We start from the raw sequence: 17,569 nt of genomic DNA, 5'->3' as shown, positions 1-17,569 counted from the left end.
ATCTAGTCTAGTAGTTCAAACATCTAAACAATGAAAATTGAATTTCATTCCTGGAACAATTCTTTATTTTGTGCTTTTGAGCAAATCATTTAACCTGTCTAAACCTCGGTTTTCTCTAAATACATACACACACACACACACACACACACACACACACACACACACAGCTTATTTCACAGGAATGTTGCAGATATTTATATAGTATCTAAGGACTCTTGTACTCTTACAGGTTTAAAATATCACTATTTCCAGAAGAACAACATGACAAGTTACCTATCTAGAATTTCGTCTGCATCAGGATTTACATCATTAAAATCTCAATCGAGACTTCTGGGGATGTGAAGTAAGGATACATTGATATAGCTTCAAAATTGAGAACAAGTGAGGACAAGGGAAGTAGATTCTGCTGACAGCTATTATAAAAGTGATTTACAAAATCTGGCTGAAGAAAAAACCTGGTGAAGAGAGCCTTCATATCTCATCTGATACAGTAAACTGGATTCTCCCACAGTTTTTTGGAAACCAAGACACTTTCTCTCAAAAATGAAATAGAAAATCTACTAAGTAGTATGTATTCTAAGGTGTTATAACACTGTTAGCATGCTGTCAGAATAAGGAACAAACAAAGATATCTATATAAATTCTACTGAAAAGCAACTGAGCTGGTAGGAAAGACCTTTTTTTTTCCAAGAGTACTGTCTTTTTGTAGTGTAGCTAGAGGGCTAAAGCCTGGTCTTTGAGATGAGGTCAGAGACTGCACTATTTATCATCATATCAACATCATTCATTCGCTATTTGTCTACCACTATTTAAAATTTGTCCTATTTCATTCATGAACATCTAGATTATTACATAAAATGTGTTTTTGTGAAGTCAATCAGAGCTTTTATCATAGCCATAAGAACAATGTATGTTGTCATACTCCAATCAGTAGTTTATACTGGTTAAAGTTTATGAATTCTTCCTCTTCTCTATATTACTCCCTAGTACTATGTTCCTGAGGAAGCATTCCTATTAATAACTTTGATATATAGCACAGTAATACATATTTGTTTAATGAATTAATAAATTAATAGACTAATGGTATTACCCAAGTAGTCTGAAAGAGTAATGTAGCCTTCTTTAAGCAATTAATTTGCTATTATAAGGAATGATTTAGGCATCGGGGATAGCAAATTCTACTGCTGTAGGAGTCCATTTCAATCTGCATAATTTCTTTGTGAAAGATATTTTTGGCTATACTACCCCCACTGAATAAAATAAATATATATTTTAACACTACCAAAAACTCTATTGTTCAGTAAACTTATATAATATTAAGGTTCTCATACTGTTAGGATGAAACCAGAACTTAGAATCCAAACTAAAATTTGGGACAAGAACAGGAAGAAGTATCTTTCTTGATTCCACAGATTAAAAACCAGTACCATTTAGGACTTTTCAGGTTCGTGAATGGCTAGGTTCCTAGGATGCTACTGAATCTTTTTTAATTAATATTTTTCATATTGATCAGGTCACTTATTTGCAGTCTTAGTGATTTCATTTCTAGAATGAAAATACTAAAAATTGCCTTTAGACACTATAGCCCTGCTGGGCTATATTATATAGAGAATATAATCAATTGGAAAAATCAAAAAGGCTACACCCATGGGTAGAATCATGTAAATGGAGAACAGCTTTTCTTTATACCACATTGTTATTTCCTTGCTCCCGCAGCCCCCAACCCTTGGAAGAGAAATTAGATGAGACCCATCATTATCACTTTACAGATAAGGAAACTAAGGCTCAGAACTTGTCTAGGATCATGTCCAGTATCACGTGAGTACTTAGATTAAGACTCTTTTGATTCTAAGATCAGTATTCTTCCTTTATTTAATATTCTTATTTTTTCCTCAGTTACATTTGCAACAATTGTTTTACATTTTGTAATAACTTGAGTTTTAGATTCTTTCCCTTCCTTCCCCATCCCATCTCAGCAATTAAGAAGACACATGCGAAGTTATGCAAAATATTTTCATAAAATAATTTTGTGAAAGAAAACATAGATTTCTCCACACCTTCCAAAAATCTTCAAGAAAAGTGAAGTTTAAAAAAAAAACATATCTCAATTCATATCCAGACACAATTAGTTTTTTCTCTGGGTATGGATAGTATTTTTCATCATGAGTCCTTTAGAGGAATCTTGGATCATTGTATTGCAAGCTCATTCACAGCTGATCATCCTACATTGCTATTATATTGTACAGTACGTTTCACTTTGCAGGAGCTCATGGAAGACTTTCCAAGTTTTTCTGAGAGCATCCTGCTTATAAGATCAGTATTCTTAGCACTATATTTTGATACTATTTATATACATTTTATGTACACATAATTCATAGCAAATTTTAAATGTCTTTAACTCATTTATATTGGTTAAATACATCAAAAAATTACTAAATCAGTATTACTATTTTCATTCTGGAATGAGCAGAAAGCTAGAAGTTAAAAAGAGAAAACCAGGCTCTCATCTTAGTGCTAACAATAATTACTTATTTGATCCTAGACAAGTCATTCAAACTTTGTTTCTCCATATAAAAATGGGAATAACTGAACTTATATTAACTATATATGAGAAGCATGGAGTGTTTGCACACAAAAAAGACATCACTTAAATAAAACAAAACTACTTAAGAAGATTGTTGTGAAGCTAAGAGTTTTTTTTTTTTCCTAATAAACTTTGGAATAATAAGAGCATCATCTAAATGAAGGTAAGTTCTTCCAAGATAGGCAAATGTATCTTCATTATATTATCTAATACAAAGCATGGATGTGATTGATTCATATTGTTGCCTGATGAAAATTATGATGTCACTCTTTCTCTCTTGGAGTGATCACATAAAAAAACCCCAAAACGTTAACCCTACTGCCCAATGGAAATCATTTGCTCATTGTATATTTAATCAATGTGTGTAATTTCTGAAAAAGATAATTAAAATTTACTACTAATATATACAAGAAAAGGAGGATAAATTCTGAACACAACTTGAAACTAAAACATTAATAAAGCAAATGTCTTCAAATACCTGAAATTTCTATAGGTGTAAGAAAAGGCTACAAAAGACTTTAGGATACATTTAAAGGTACAAGTCTTGCTTTTTATAATCACAATGCCTTAGGCAAAGGTCTAAAACTATAAATTACAGATGAATTACCAATCTGAGCCATCTGAGGAATTTCCTTAAACTGATAAAATCAAAGGCTCAGTACATTTGGATTCTGGAACATCTACTTTCAAATTCTGCCTGAGACATTTATGAGTTGTGTGACAAGAGACAAGTTAAACTCCTGTTTCTTAGCTTCCTATTCTTTAAAATGAGGGGCTAGGTTTGATGTCCTTAAGGTCCCTTCCAGTGCTAAATTTATAATGCTATGATTATTCATGTGTCTACGTTTATGTGTGTATGGGCAAATAAGCTCTTTTAATTGGCATGGGAAGCTCCCAATTAAAAACTACCTTGAACAATGTGGAACAATATTTTCTTTACAACTTGACAGACTGAGTTACGTGAAGAATTGAGAGATTAATTCTTTAGGGCCACAGCCATTATCTAAAAGAAATAAGAACTCAGAAAAATTGAACTCAGATCTTCCTGAGTCTAAAGCCAACATCCTAGCCAATATGCCTTTTCTGATATGTGTGTATGTGTATGTACACACGGGTATAGATGTGAATGGGTATATTTGATGTAGGTTAAACACAAAATTCATAAGATATTCACAATCATATTTGTGACTTAGTACTTGAATTGTTTCAAGGATAACCAACTTCCTAGATTTTTCTTTTAGCCAGATAGAAGAAGTTCAACATTGAAAGGATTTGTTTTGCTATAAAGCAGAAAACCCTGAATGGTCCCTATAACCTACATAGGATAGATATGTCCTAGGGCAGCATAAGACAGGGAGCTATATCACTTAAAAGATCTATTGCCTGATTCACTCTCCCATGTGCCATGTAAAGCTCTCTTGCCTCTAGATTTCCAGATAATGGGTGGGACTTTCCTCAAGTCCATGGCTACTTCCATGTGAACCACGGAATCAGATAGGGGAAATTAAGCTAGGGCCTTTAACTGCCTCTTCTATTTTATGTTGTTTTTTTCTAAATACAAGACTTAGCCCAGATATCTTAGGTCCACTGAATAGAACTGATAGAGGACAAAGGAATCTTTTGTTATCTCAGATGATAATCACCAACACAAAGAGGAAACCAAGCCCTGTCCTGCTTTGTAAGATAACATGACCTGGGCTTTGAGTAGGACAGGATGGAGAATGAAGACATGCAAAGTGTCTAATCAGCAGCCTCATAAAATGCTAACTGTTTTGATGAGTTTTAAGTAATACCTTCTCAACAGACTGTCACAAAAGTTAAAGGTAAGTTAAAAAATCTTCTTTATGTTGTTCATTCTACATATGCATGGTCTTCTGCACCCACTCCAACCCTTAATGAGGATTTCATCTTCCTTGGATGATGCAAACTATAGGGGAGTATGAGCTCTAATAAAAGGGGCAGACCCTGGTATTTTTTTCCTCACACTCAACAACTTATTACATCCCAAATTCCAGTGCTAGAAAGATAAATCAGTAAGAGCTTTAGTAGTGACTAGGGACTCACCAAATAAAGGAATAGAAAGGTACTTGGTGTACAACACAAATCATGTATGGGTCATTTATTACACATAAAAGGAATGCTAATTGACATAAAAGGGATGCTAATTTACATAAAAGCTAATGCTAATTGACACAAAAGACTTATAATCCATATTGAAAGAACAACTTAAAATAGAATTTATAAAGTCAGCTTGTAAATAGAGTTACAATTTTCTTAGGAGGCTGATACTTATGCTTCATCACATTTGTAGAGCCACCACATAGATGCTTTGCTTTGGCCAAATAAATCTCAGTTCATGTCTTCTGGTTTGGGTCTATCCTTTTTTGTGGCCATCTTGCTCAAGAGCGTTGGAATAGTTGTTGGGAACTTCTCCCCATGCTACTTTGTCAAATTTGACCAAAGGGACAAGTATTTCTCATCTCTCAAACTCATAAAATCACTTTAAAGCTTCAACTGTTCCATCTCAGTATATACAATTTTCTATCTAAGATCAAGAAATAACAAAGACAAAGTCCTAATCCCAAACTGAGGCTCATGCTTTGCTTAGGTAGAACATATGCTCAGAGACACATAGCAGATGGGTTGGATGATAAGAACAACTGCCCCTCCTGTATTCCACAAAAAAAGGTGAATCATAATAGTCATGAATTGATGTGCCAGCTAGAAGGAAATAGAGTCCATAATATATGGACATTCTAAAGATATTTAAATTCTTATTGCTTGGCAGTCAGTAAGGACAGTGCAGGCTCTTCAGCACTGAGTTACAAATGAATAGAAGCAGGTGCCAAAGAGATTATAGGTCCCAGGAAGGGCAACTTGAACAAAGTGAATCAGAAGGCACTAGGTACAAATAAGTATTTTTCCACCAAATAGTTTCATAGATTTAGAGTTGTAAGCAGCTGGCGAAATCAACCTATTCCACTTCCATAGTCTATATAAACGAGGAACAGAGAATCAGAGAAACAAGTGATCCTCTCAATATCACATATAGACATAGGGCCAGGATTTAAACTGAGATTCTTGGTTCCAAATTTAGTATTCTTTTTGATGCATTATGTTAAGCATGTCACTCCTGTGGTTCAAACTCCAGGGGCACCCAATTGGTTAAGGAATAAAATACAAATTTCTCTTTGGGGCATTTTAAGCCTTCAAAATTAGATTAAAACTAACCTTTCCAAACTTACTTTCCATCCCTTTCCTTCACACACTTTGCATTTCAGCCAAACTGTCTTCCTTACTATTGCCCATATACCATGACATTCCATATTCCTAAACTATTTTTTTCCTCACTTCTCCCTCCACCTCACAGAATCCCTAGCTTTCTTCAAGGCTTAGTTTAAGTACCAGCTGCTATATAAGACTCATCTTAATCTCCCCAGGTGCTAGAACCTTTTATTTTAGAAATTACTTTATATACCATCATAAAAAAAAAAAAGATTAGATTTGTTTTTTTGGTTCCAGAGGGCAGAAGTAATGGGTTAAAGTTATAAAGAGGTAAATTTAAGTTGGAAGTCAGGAAAAACTCCCTAACAATTAGAGATGTCCAAAAGTAGAATAGTTTAGCAAAAGAGGTGATGGGTTTCCCTTATTTGAGGGTCTTCAAGCAGGCACTTCTTGGCCTTTGGGCACTAAGTTAGTGGTGACTATTACAAGGAGTCATCTGTAGAACACACTTCATTTGGACAAGGATTTTGTGGGACCAATATTATTTAGGAACTCACATTTATATGGGACTCTTCTCATTGATGTATGTAAAATACTCTGCAAACATTAAAGTGTTACATAAAAGCTAAAAAAAAAAAAAAAGAAATTACTTTATATATATTTTATGTTTAGGGATGTGTATACATATTCTCAACTTCATGCCCCCATCCCAACAGAACAAAAACTCCCTAAAGACTCTTTATGTCTTTGTTGCCAATGTGCCTGGCATAGCGCCTATTACACATGGAACAAGTAATTGCTTACTAAATGAATAGGTTAGCATTTAGATATTCCAAGCTATTTACAATATAAGCTTTACCAAATCAATATATATTACTGAAAGTTTTGTATTTGTTCTACTATGGTGGATGATTTATTAGTCTTTCTTTGGGGAAAACATTTTCTCCTCTTTTGTATGATGGGATTAATAAAGTACTATTTCTTGGGCTAGTCTGATTTTTCTTTCCCAAAACTGTGAAATCAAAATTGGCCTTGAAGTTGGCTAATTCCAAAACTTGTTTGGTGAAATTCATATTTCCATTTTGTCAGTCTCATGTTTTAAAGAGATTAAAAGAGTCTGAATAGACAAAACATGAAAGTTTAGAGAGTAGTCTTTCACTTAAGAAGATCCTCTCTTCAGGGATCCGTAATGGGATCTTTCATCCATATTATCTAATGTATGGTACCCCTCCCTTTTATTTTGACTGCAGAACCACAGACCTTGAACTTCCTAGAGGCTATAGTGCTTCAGGGTTAAGTGACAGGTTTTTTCATTCTAAATATGTTGGGAGAATTTATGTCCTGAGACTGAGTTACTGAGAAATAGAGTTCTGACGTGCAATCAGCGCACACTGCTTTCTGCAGAGCCAAAGTGATAGTGCTCAGATCTTTTCATTCTGGTGAAAAGATCATTACCATGCTACTCCAGGGAAGTTGGCCCTCCTGTAAGTGAGCTCCTTTGTTATGAATATGGAACAGATGGAGCCAAATCTATCTGCTCTGTAGGAACAAAAACACTTACAACCTAGCTCTCTCTATTAAAGACTCCACTTAGCTCCTTTATACCATTGGCTTTCTGTGCACTGCTGTGAGGTTTTGACTTTATAGAAAAAGGCACTTCATAAAAGCAATAGTTCTTCCTCTTAAACCAAAGTGCCCTAAGAACTATAGAAGATGAATATATAGTTTAACCCACAGAACTTCTCAGAAATATGTAAATATACTCAACAATTGAGTTAAATATGGAGTGGAGAAAGGACATGTTTTGGAAGAAGGAATGATATCCTCTAATTTGTTAAAAAAAAAAAAAAAAAAAACCTATACCCCAAACCCTAAAATGTCAAGTAGGATGATGAAGATGTCAAATGTGCTATTGACAAGACTGACTCTAACAAGCCTTAGTGAAAGAAAATGCCAGGACTTAAACTTGTAAGTGTCAATGTGCATCAGCAAGACAGAACTTTACGGAAAATACACAATTCCTCCAACCACAAACACAAAATATAATATTTTCTTTTTTCCCCCAAATGATTATTTTTAGTTCTTTAAGAATTAACTTTAATGTAATTAAAAATTTTTACTTTAAGAAGTTAATTTATTGCATTTAAAACCAAAGAATCTGGTTATTTATTAAGATTATGAGGTATGATGAGACTGATGCAGGACTTCAAAATCTGCAGGAATCATTGGATTCCCTGACACATGAAATAATGGACAATAGATTGGTTTTGGACATTTCACATGGTAATATACTGTATACACAACTCCCATTGACTTCTGCTGGAAAAAATGAAGAAGTCTTCCTTTCTTATTTTGTGTAGGATCCACACCTGTGGTGTCATTGATATAAAAATCTCATGATTAAAAAATAGCAAGTCGGATCTGCAACCATTTCACAATTTATACTCTGAGGGAGTTAACTGGTACACGAAAGATAAATGACTTAACCAGAATCCCACAGTCAGTCTGAGACAAGAAAGGATTGAAACTCCTGTCTTATTACTTTCACTATATCGCTATGTTTAGTGTCTGGTAACCTTTCCAGAGGTAATTGGAATAAGAAATTCTGTGGCAAGATGCTTTGATTTTGACTAAATCAAGTCTTCAGGCAAATTTCCCCCTGCCAGTGAAATCACAGCTTGCCTGAAGTCGTAACCTTTGTGGGCGGAAGGGAACTGGCCTTGAAGCAGATCACGGAGCAGATGCTTTATGCCATATCAGAGTCTAGGGATATATAGACTACTGCAAATAAAACTCTTCTCCTGTCTGTTCCATCATTCTAATTCCCTGCAGTGTGAAATATGAACTTGCCAACAAATGGCCAGCATGCTGTGCTACACAGCAGGGGGAGAGAGCACCACAGCTGTGCCAGAGACCAGAAAACTCTTGACATTCATGACATGTTCATTACTTCTCCCTTACAGCAAGGGTCTGAGCTATGACATACTAGAAGAACCCATCAGCAAGGAAGTAGATGGGTTTGGTTATATGACCCAAACTAGTAAAAGAGATTTTCAGTTAAAAAAAAAAAAAAATATATATATATATATGTATGTATGTATGTATGTATATATGTGTGTGTGTTCTCATAAAAATATCTTCTCTGACCAACAGAACTTTTGTTATGTTTTTTAACAAATACTTTTTTAAAAGAAAGAGCTAAATGTTCAATTAGAAAAAAATCAGTTTATTTAATATCTAGTAGTTACATCAGTCTCATTTTATGTGTTCAGCTTGCTTTGTGATCAATAAATGAATGATTTTTTCCCCTGAAATTCAGAATGACTATGAAAGATTAGAATAGAAAACAGGAATCAAATACTTTTTTTTCCCTAACAAGGGAGATGGAATGTTGCACCAGGTTTATTCTTTTGAAATATAAATATGACAAAAGATGACATGAGATTTTTCTTTTAGCTTAATTTCAATTCTTCCAGTAACAGTATCCCTGGTTTAATTTAAAATTAATAAATTAAAATTTTAAATGAAAACTTAAAATCAAGTAATGAAAATCAACTAGATAATCAGGTCTTAAATGCCATGTATACACTTGCATAACTTTTTGGATGCAACCATAAAAAATGGGTATATTCAATTCCATGATTTTTTCAAAAGATTACACTTCAATTCAATTATTTCAACTCTTAATTGTGAAATCTTCAAATAGACGTCGTTGGCATCTACCAATATCTCTTTGTAGTAGTATTTAACAGTTCTTTCTCAATGTACCAGCATTTTAAGAGTAAAATAAATAAACTTTAATGTGGGATAACAATCAAGTATAGGAATAAGCATGATCTTTTCCTATACTGTTTAAAATGTTTTACATTTTTCTGATTCAAAACTGTCAACCTTACATGGGTATTTTAGAGTGACATTACAAGAATATTATTGATACATATGAACCAAAACATTGAGTCCTGTGGATATTTTTGGAAAATGAAATGAGTATCATTTTGAGATGACAAAAATATGTTTGAAATTTAAAAGTTAGCTTCTATAAGTGATAGACTATTATAAGATTTAATATCTAATTATTACTAGCTTAGTATTTCTGAACATAAATTGGATTCGCTAAAACTGCTTTGGAAATTGTTAAATTCTTTGTTTTTAGTATCCCAAACTGACTGATTTCTATATATGCTACTGGAAATTCTGCTGGCATTAACATGTCCAAAAATTATTCCTTTAAAATGCTAAAGGAAAAAAGAAACAAAATTACTTGATACAACTTCACTCATGGATTACTGGGAAAAAATATAAATACTGATATATGCACTAGGATGCATAAGCTTATAAATCACAATCATACTACACTTAGTATGTTGAGCAGGACTCAACCATAAAGGTATATTTGCCCTATTACTCTTTTGTTTCTTTTGAAAGAACTCCTTTTTAAAAAATTCAAACACCATAAAATTCCATAGAGATGCTATTAGTACATGACTGTTTAATCATTAGTGATTAGTTTCAGGAGGGAAATAGATTTAGGTTTATTTATGCAAAGACATATCCTTATGTATATTTCTCAATCAATTATATGTCAAAGTATAAAATCTCTCTAAAGCTTCATTACTGTAATCAATGTATTTCTGAGTGTCTGAATATAATCCTTTAAAGTGGGAGAAGAGGAAGCATGGTAACTATAAATGCAGCCACACTTGGTTAAGTTGAAAAAAAAATACAAGGCTTGGGGCATATCTTGAATAGCCTTCTCTGCTGGGGACTTGGATGTCACTTTTGCAAAGGGAAGGCTGTGGTTTCATTAGATGCAAACAGTTCTTATATCTAGGTCTACACATGCCTCAAGCTTGGTCAGAACTTAGAGGAAACTTTGCTTAACCAGCAGCTGTTAGCTGACAAGAAACCAAAGGTTACAGAGTAAGGCTGATAGAAATCTGTTATTCAAAACTCACTCTTCAGGCTTAGCCCAAGGTCACTCTGCTACTTAGTTGCAGATCTATGACTACAACTGAAGTTTGCTAGTTCTATGTCCGGTGGCATATACAAGTCAAATATATAATCATAGTTATTCCACGGGCAGAAATATGGAAACAAGGAAAGGGAGTCAGTGATTTCAGTTATTTCATGTCTTTTCTTTTTCTAGCTATTTATTTCTCTTTTAAAAAAAAAAAATGAGCACGTGCAAACGGTAAAATTGAGCATGTGTAAATGTAAAAGTAAGAGAAAAATTATAGGATATTTTTAATTTGGGAGTGAAATACAGTAAAATGTCAAAAAAAAGCAGAATAGAAAATATATTTTATACCCTGGAAATATGAAGGTCATGATGACAGCTCTGTCATTTTTCAAAAGCTAGTCACATTCATTAAAATCTTTCCCTTTATTTTGAGGTTTCACCTATCCTATACACTTTTTATTCAATGATAAGTCATATAGGCACATTACAACAACACTCAGCAGACATAAGGAATATTAAATGGTTGATCATAATTCTCTGCATAAAGACCATACATTTGATATTGAAACATCCTAGGAAAAATGCATAGGAAGGGAAAAAAAAAGAAATGAACTTGGATATAAAGAAAAAAAAAAAGCTATGCTGACACATGGGAGTTTCTTTTGTTGTGTGTGTGTGTGTGTATCACACACACATACACATACATCTCTTTATATATATGTGTGTGTGTATATAAATATGTATTTTATATATATATAGTTATAGTTGTTTTTTTATCTACAAAGTTGTTTGCCAAAAACATTTAAGAAAAAGGAATCTAGTAATTTCAGCTTTTGCTTTCTTTGTAGATTACTGTTTTTGTTTTTAGAATCAATTACATTACCTTTTACCAAGGTGGCAACAAATCATGTTTTGGTGTTTTTTTTAAACATTCAATTGAAGTGGAATTTATAGTAAAATGCAAAAAAATTTTCTTGCTTTGGTTGGCAGTTGAGGAGGAAGGAGAAAATGCCTTCCAAAAAGCACATAAGTTGCCAATCTGTTTAATAATAAAACTTGATGAAATATCTATTAATTATTATTAGTGACTAATTTCCCTCTTAATGGTTGTTTTAAAAAAACAATTTATTGAGTTTTATATTACAAATACAGATTTCAAAATGCTCATATTATGAATTTACCTCCATTCTCTTATAAATTCAATTGGATGAGTTAACTTCTCAATTGAACTAACAGCAATTGCATTTCTAAGTGTCTGTCACTGGTTCAAAGTTCTTAATGGGTTACAATAAAGAAGCTCCACAAAATCCTTTTGTTACAATTGATTTTGCAGTTATGAGAACAAAACATTTAGTAAATGATTGAAGGTTATTTCCAGTTGGAGCCAGACATTGACAAGGTAACTTTCATCTACAAAGGCATCATTTAAATTAACTACCAAATTCACCATGAAAGCAGCTACTCTTCTTAATTTTTAGAATCCAACAATGTAATAAACTGCGTTCTAAATCTTAATGTTTGCAAATTAATGAACAGAGAATAATATGAATAAAATAATAGTCTGTGAACTCTATGATTGCTGTACATTCATCCAGTTTACATCTTAAAAGGCATGAGCTTTGTATAAGATTTCATAACCTGTCAATTAGAGTCAACTAGAAGTCAAATTTTAGGATTCTGGACTCCCTAATCACTAGTGAATGGTGTCTTAAATAATGAATCTATTAAAGCACTTTCTAGGTGTTTTCTATTGTTCCACATCTCTAGAACCCAGTTATTCCTTCCTAACACAAAGGCCAACATTTTAGTTTAACTTCTTATTATATCATTTATGAATTTTTGCAACAATCTTACAATTGATTTGTCCTCAATCTACCCACTTCCAACTTCATAAATAATATTTAAATTATATTCATCTAATTGTTTTCTTCCCCCATGTAACTTCAGTATCTTCCTTTTGCTTGCCAGAGCAAAACAAAGCTCCTTACCTTGGCATTCAAGTCTTTCTGAATCTGATTTTCTAGCATTATATCCCATTGCTCCCTTAAATGAATCTTCCCCTGAAGCAATCAAAATGCCAATCAAAGCATTTGAAAACAGGTTGTTCACACTTGGTCTCCTGACTCAGAATGTCTTTTTCCTGCTTCTTACTTATCTTACTTATTCTTCATGGGATCATTAAAACTCGGAGCTAGCAAAAACTCTTAGACAAGGTTGAAGTGATATAATGTAGTTTAATAAATGACTACAGGTTAAACCCAAATGTAAGAAGTAGACTAATTTAAATGTTATTGTTGAAGTCAAATAACAGAAATATTACTTAAATTAGATACCTCCCTATTTCATTTACATATTAACTGACATCACTAATTCTTTCGGAAAAAAAAAAAACTAAAAAGTACAAAAGGTCTTGGAAAAATTGAATTTTTTCTTCTTCTAATTTTGATAGTAGCCTTTCTACCATACCTTACAATTTTTACAAAGTGTTTTCACAGGCATAATCTCTTTTGAGATTCATAAAAACTTCTATGATGTACTATAGACATTATTATTCCCAGTTTACAGGTGACTAAGCAGAGTTTAAAAGAGTTCATATATAAAGCCCTCATTTCCAAAATATATAGAGAATTAACTCTAATTTATAAAAAATCAAGCCATTCTCCAATTGAAAAATGGTCAAAGGATATGAACAGACAATTCTCAGATGAAGAAATTGAAACTATTTCTAGTCATATGAAAAGATGCTCCAAGTCATTATTAATCAGAGAAATGCAAATTAAGACAACTCTAAGATACCACTACACACCTGTCAGATTGGCTAAGATGACAGGAAAAAATAATGATGATTGTTGGAGGGGATGTGGGAAAACTGGGACATTGATTCATTGTTGGTGGAGTTGTGAAGCAATCCAACCATTTTGGAGAGTAGTTTGGAACTATGCTCAAAAGTTATCAAACTGTGCATACCCTTTGATCCAGCAGTGTTACTACTGGGATTATATCCCAAAGAGATTATAAAGAAGGGAAAGGGACCTGTATGTGCACGAATGTTTGTGGCAGCCCTTTTTGTAGTGGCTAGAAACTGGAAACTGAATGAATGTCCATCAGTTGGAGAATGGCTGAATAAATTGTGGTATATGAAAATTATGGAATATTACTGTTCTGTAAGAAATGACCAACAGGATGATTTCAGAAAGGCCTGGAGAGACTTACACGAACTGATGCTAAGTGAAATGAGCAGGACCAGGAGATCATTATATACTTCAACAACAATACTAGATGATGACCAGTCCTGATGGATCAGGCCATCCTCAGCAACGAGATCAACCAAATCATTTCTAATGGAGCAGTAATGAACTGAACTAGCTATACCCAGAAAAAGAACTCTGGGAGATGACTAAAAACCATTACATTGAATTCCCAGTCCCTATATTTATGCACACCTGCATCTTTGATTTCCTTCACAAGCTAATTGTACAATAATTCAGAGTCTGATTCTTTTTGTACAGCAAAATAACGTTTTGGTCATGTATACTTATTGTGTATCTAAGTTATATTTTAATATATTTAACATCTACTGGTCATCCTGCCATTTAGGGGAGGGGGTGGGGGGGGGTAAGAGGTGAAAAATTGGAACAAGAGGTTTGGCAATTGTTAATGCTGTAAAGTTACCCATGTATATATCCTGTAAATTAAAGGCTATTAAATAAAAAAAAAAATAAAAAAAAAAATAAAAGAGTTCATATATCTAATCCTCAGTTGGAATTGGAACCCACATCTCCGATGTCTTCAAGTCTTACATTATTACTACTACATCATGGCACCTCTCTTTAAAAAGGTAATGCATGTTGGTAAAGTTGTAAATTGGTCTAGCCATTCTGAAGAGCAATTTGGAACTATATCCAAAGATTATAAAAACTGTGCATACCCTTTGATCTGGCAGTATCACTGAGTCTGTATCCCAAAGATATCATAAAAGAGGGAAAAGACCCATATGTGCAAAAATATTTATAGCAGCACTTTTTGTAGTGGCAAGGAACTGGAAATTAAGTATATGCCTATCAATTGGGGAATGGAAGAATAATTTACAATTTATGAATGTAATGGAATATAATTGTTTTAAAAGAAATTATTTCAGAAAAGCCTAGAAAGACTTGCATAAACTAATGTTCAATAAAGTGAGCAGAACACTGTATTCAGTGAGAGCAACACTGTGTGATGATCAACTATGATAGACTTAGTTCCTCTTGGCAACACAATGATCCAGGACAGTTCCAATAGACTTGGGATGGAAAATGACATCTGCATCCAGAGAAAGAACTATAGAGAATTAATGTAGATCAAAGTAAAACTGCTTTCACCTTTTTTGTTTGTATTTTTATTTCTTGTGATTTTTTCCCCTTTGTCCTGATTTTTCTTTCATAACACGACTGATATGGAAATCTGTTTAGAATGATTGTATATGTATAACCCATATAAGATTTTTTGCAATCTTGATGAAAGAAGATATAAGGGAGGGAAGAAGAAAAAAAAAATATGGAACTCAAAATCTTACAAAAATGAATACTGAAAACTATATTTTCATGTAATTGAAAAAAATAAAATACTGTTAAGTAAAATAAAATAAAATGTTAATACAATATGCAGAGAATATTATTGGAACAACTCGGCATTCTTGTTATGGTCTCAAATATGTATCTTTCTCCTAAACTGAAATTTTTGGTCATTTAACATAATATATGTTTATAAATTTTATGCAGTCCTTTGATCCTTATTATAACTCATCCCTGTGTTGATCTCAATCAACAATAACTAGAGTAAAGGATATTTTATTTAAATAATATAACAAAATTAGACAAAAAGGAATACATGAAAAGGGTTTGCCTGAAATTGCCTGGACAAGGACATATAGATTAAAAATATGGATAATGCAAGTAGAAGTTGGTATCCTAAATAAAACAAATAGAAAGATCTAATTTAGTGACTTAATATGATTTGTCTGGCAATAAAAAGTTTATGCTATACTAGTGCCCTTAACAAATGTCAAACTTATTTTTTATTCAATATTTATGGGAATCCTATAGGGAATCTTTTTTATAAAGCTTAACATATCTAAAACCAAGCCATAATATAATCTTTTATCTGAACTTCTTGACATGTTCCTTTTAGTTGAAACTGTCATTCCATCATCTAACCTCAGTGACATCTCCAAGCCCTCCTTCTCTTGGTCTGCTCAAATCTAATTAGTCATCAGGTGCTTTCTATTGTTCCACATCTCTAGAACCCAGTTATTCCTTCCTAACACAAAGGCCAACATTTTAGTTTAACTTCTTATTATATCATTTATGAATTTTTGCAACAATCTTACAATTGATTTGTCCTCAATCTACCCACTTCCAACTTCATAAATAATATTTAAATTATATTCATCTAATTGTTTTCTTCCCCCATGTAACTTCAGTATCTTCCTTTTGCTTGCCAAAGCAAAACAAAGCTCCTTACCTTGGCATTCAAGTCTTTCTGAATCTGATTTTCTAACATTATATCCCATTCTCCCTTAAATGAATCTTCCCCTGAAGCAATCAAAATGCCAATCAAAGCATTTGAAAACAGGTTGTTCACACTTGGTCTCTTGACTCAAGTCTTTTTCCTGCTTCTTACTTATCTTATTATTCTTCATGGGATCATTAAAACTCGGAGCTAGGAAAAACTCTTAGACATCAGAACAATTCTGTTTAATTTGTGTCTTTGGATTCCCAGTGCTTAACACCATGCCTGACATATACTAGGTACTTAATAAAATCTTGTTGAATAATTGTTTGATTTAGTAAATAAGATAAATGAAATAAAGTGTTTTTAGGTATGTGGCCTAGGTCATGTAGATAAGACAAGATTCCTGAACTTCCCACTTTCTAGGAAGTAATTTTTGTTTTGTTTTTTACTGGAAGGTTTAACCTAAATTCCTACCTTCTGCACAAAGCTGCACTCCTATAGTACTTATTTGCATGATTCCATTTGAAGTTTATCAAATATTTCCTTACATAGTATTAGCTATCTTTTCATTACTAAGGGTTTGGCCTTTTCTAATTAAAGTTTTAGCTCCTTAGTGTGTTGCACACCTCTTGGAATCTTCCCTAGCATTCTAAATACAACATAGAGTGTTACAGGGCAGGGACTCAATAAATATTTGTTTAATGATTGATGAAAATATAGAATGCATAATTAAAAATTACTCTCCCCATACTACTATGCATATATTATCAGTTAAAGCAATGCTAAATGCACTGATAGTTAACCTTCCATGTAAATTAGTCAATTTTTATTAACAGCACAAATATAAAAGTATTTGAAGAGAAAGCCACTACAAATTATTTGGGATATTCCCTTAATACAGGGTAATAAATCCTAAGAAATGAAGTAGATATTTTATTATTTAATTGAATAATCTGGTATAACATGTAACCATTACACATTATTTTAAATCATATGTAAGAAGAATAAAAAAAAGTATATGGCTCTGGCACAGAAGTTAAAGCTTGTGTCAAAACTGTAGAATATTCAAATAAAGTCAGTTAATATGTATGAAGTTAGATATGGTTTTTTTTTTTAAAAGGAGATTAATGTGTTTTAAGGAAATGGATTTTTTTGATATCTATCATGTAACCAGAGAATTTTTGGCTGGCAAGTGCTCAAGTCGTTTGTTCATCTACTAAAATATTATCATTTGTTCTTTTTAAGAAACTATGATCTCACTATTGTATTAATATATGAATACATTATTGTACTAAATCCATTTTCTT

General features: G+C 32.8%; 1 protein-coding gene across 2 annotated transcripts in view; it reads right to left on the bottom strand.

Annotated features, from left to right (window-relative positions):
* EFNA5 (ephrin A5) overlaps nucleotides 1-17,569 on the bottom strand; it is a 311,349-nt gene that overhangs the window by 23,376 nt on the left and 270,404 nt on the right. The gene's annotated exons all lie outside the window — the stretch shown is intronic.

Source organism: Sarcophilus harrisii, chromosome 1 (genome assembly GCF_902635505.1).
Source record: "Sarcophilus harrisii chromosome 1, mSarHar1.11, whole genome shotgun sequence".
In the NCBI taxonomy this organism is placed as follows: domain Eukaryota; kingdom Metazoa; phylum Chordata; class Mammalia; order Dasyuromorphia; family Dasyuridae; genus Sarcophilus; species Sarcophilus harrisii.
This window is presented reverse-complemented; position numbering and strand designations above follow the sequence as displayed.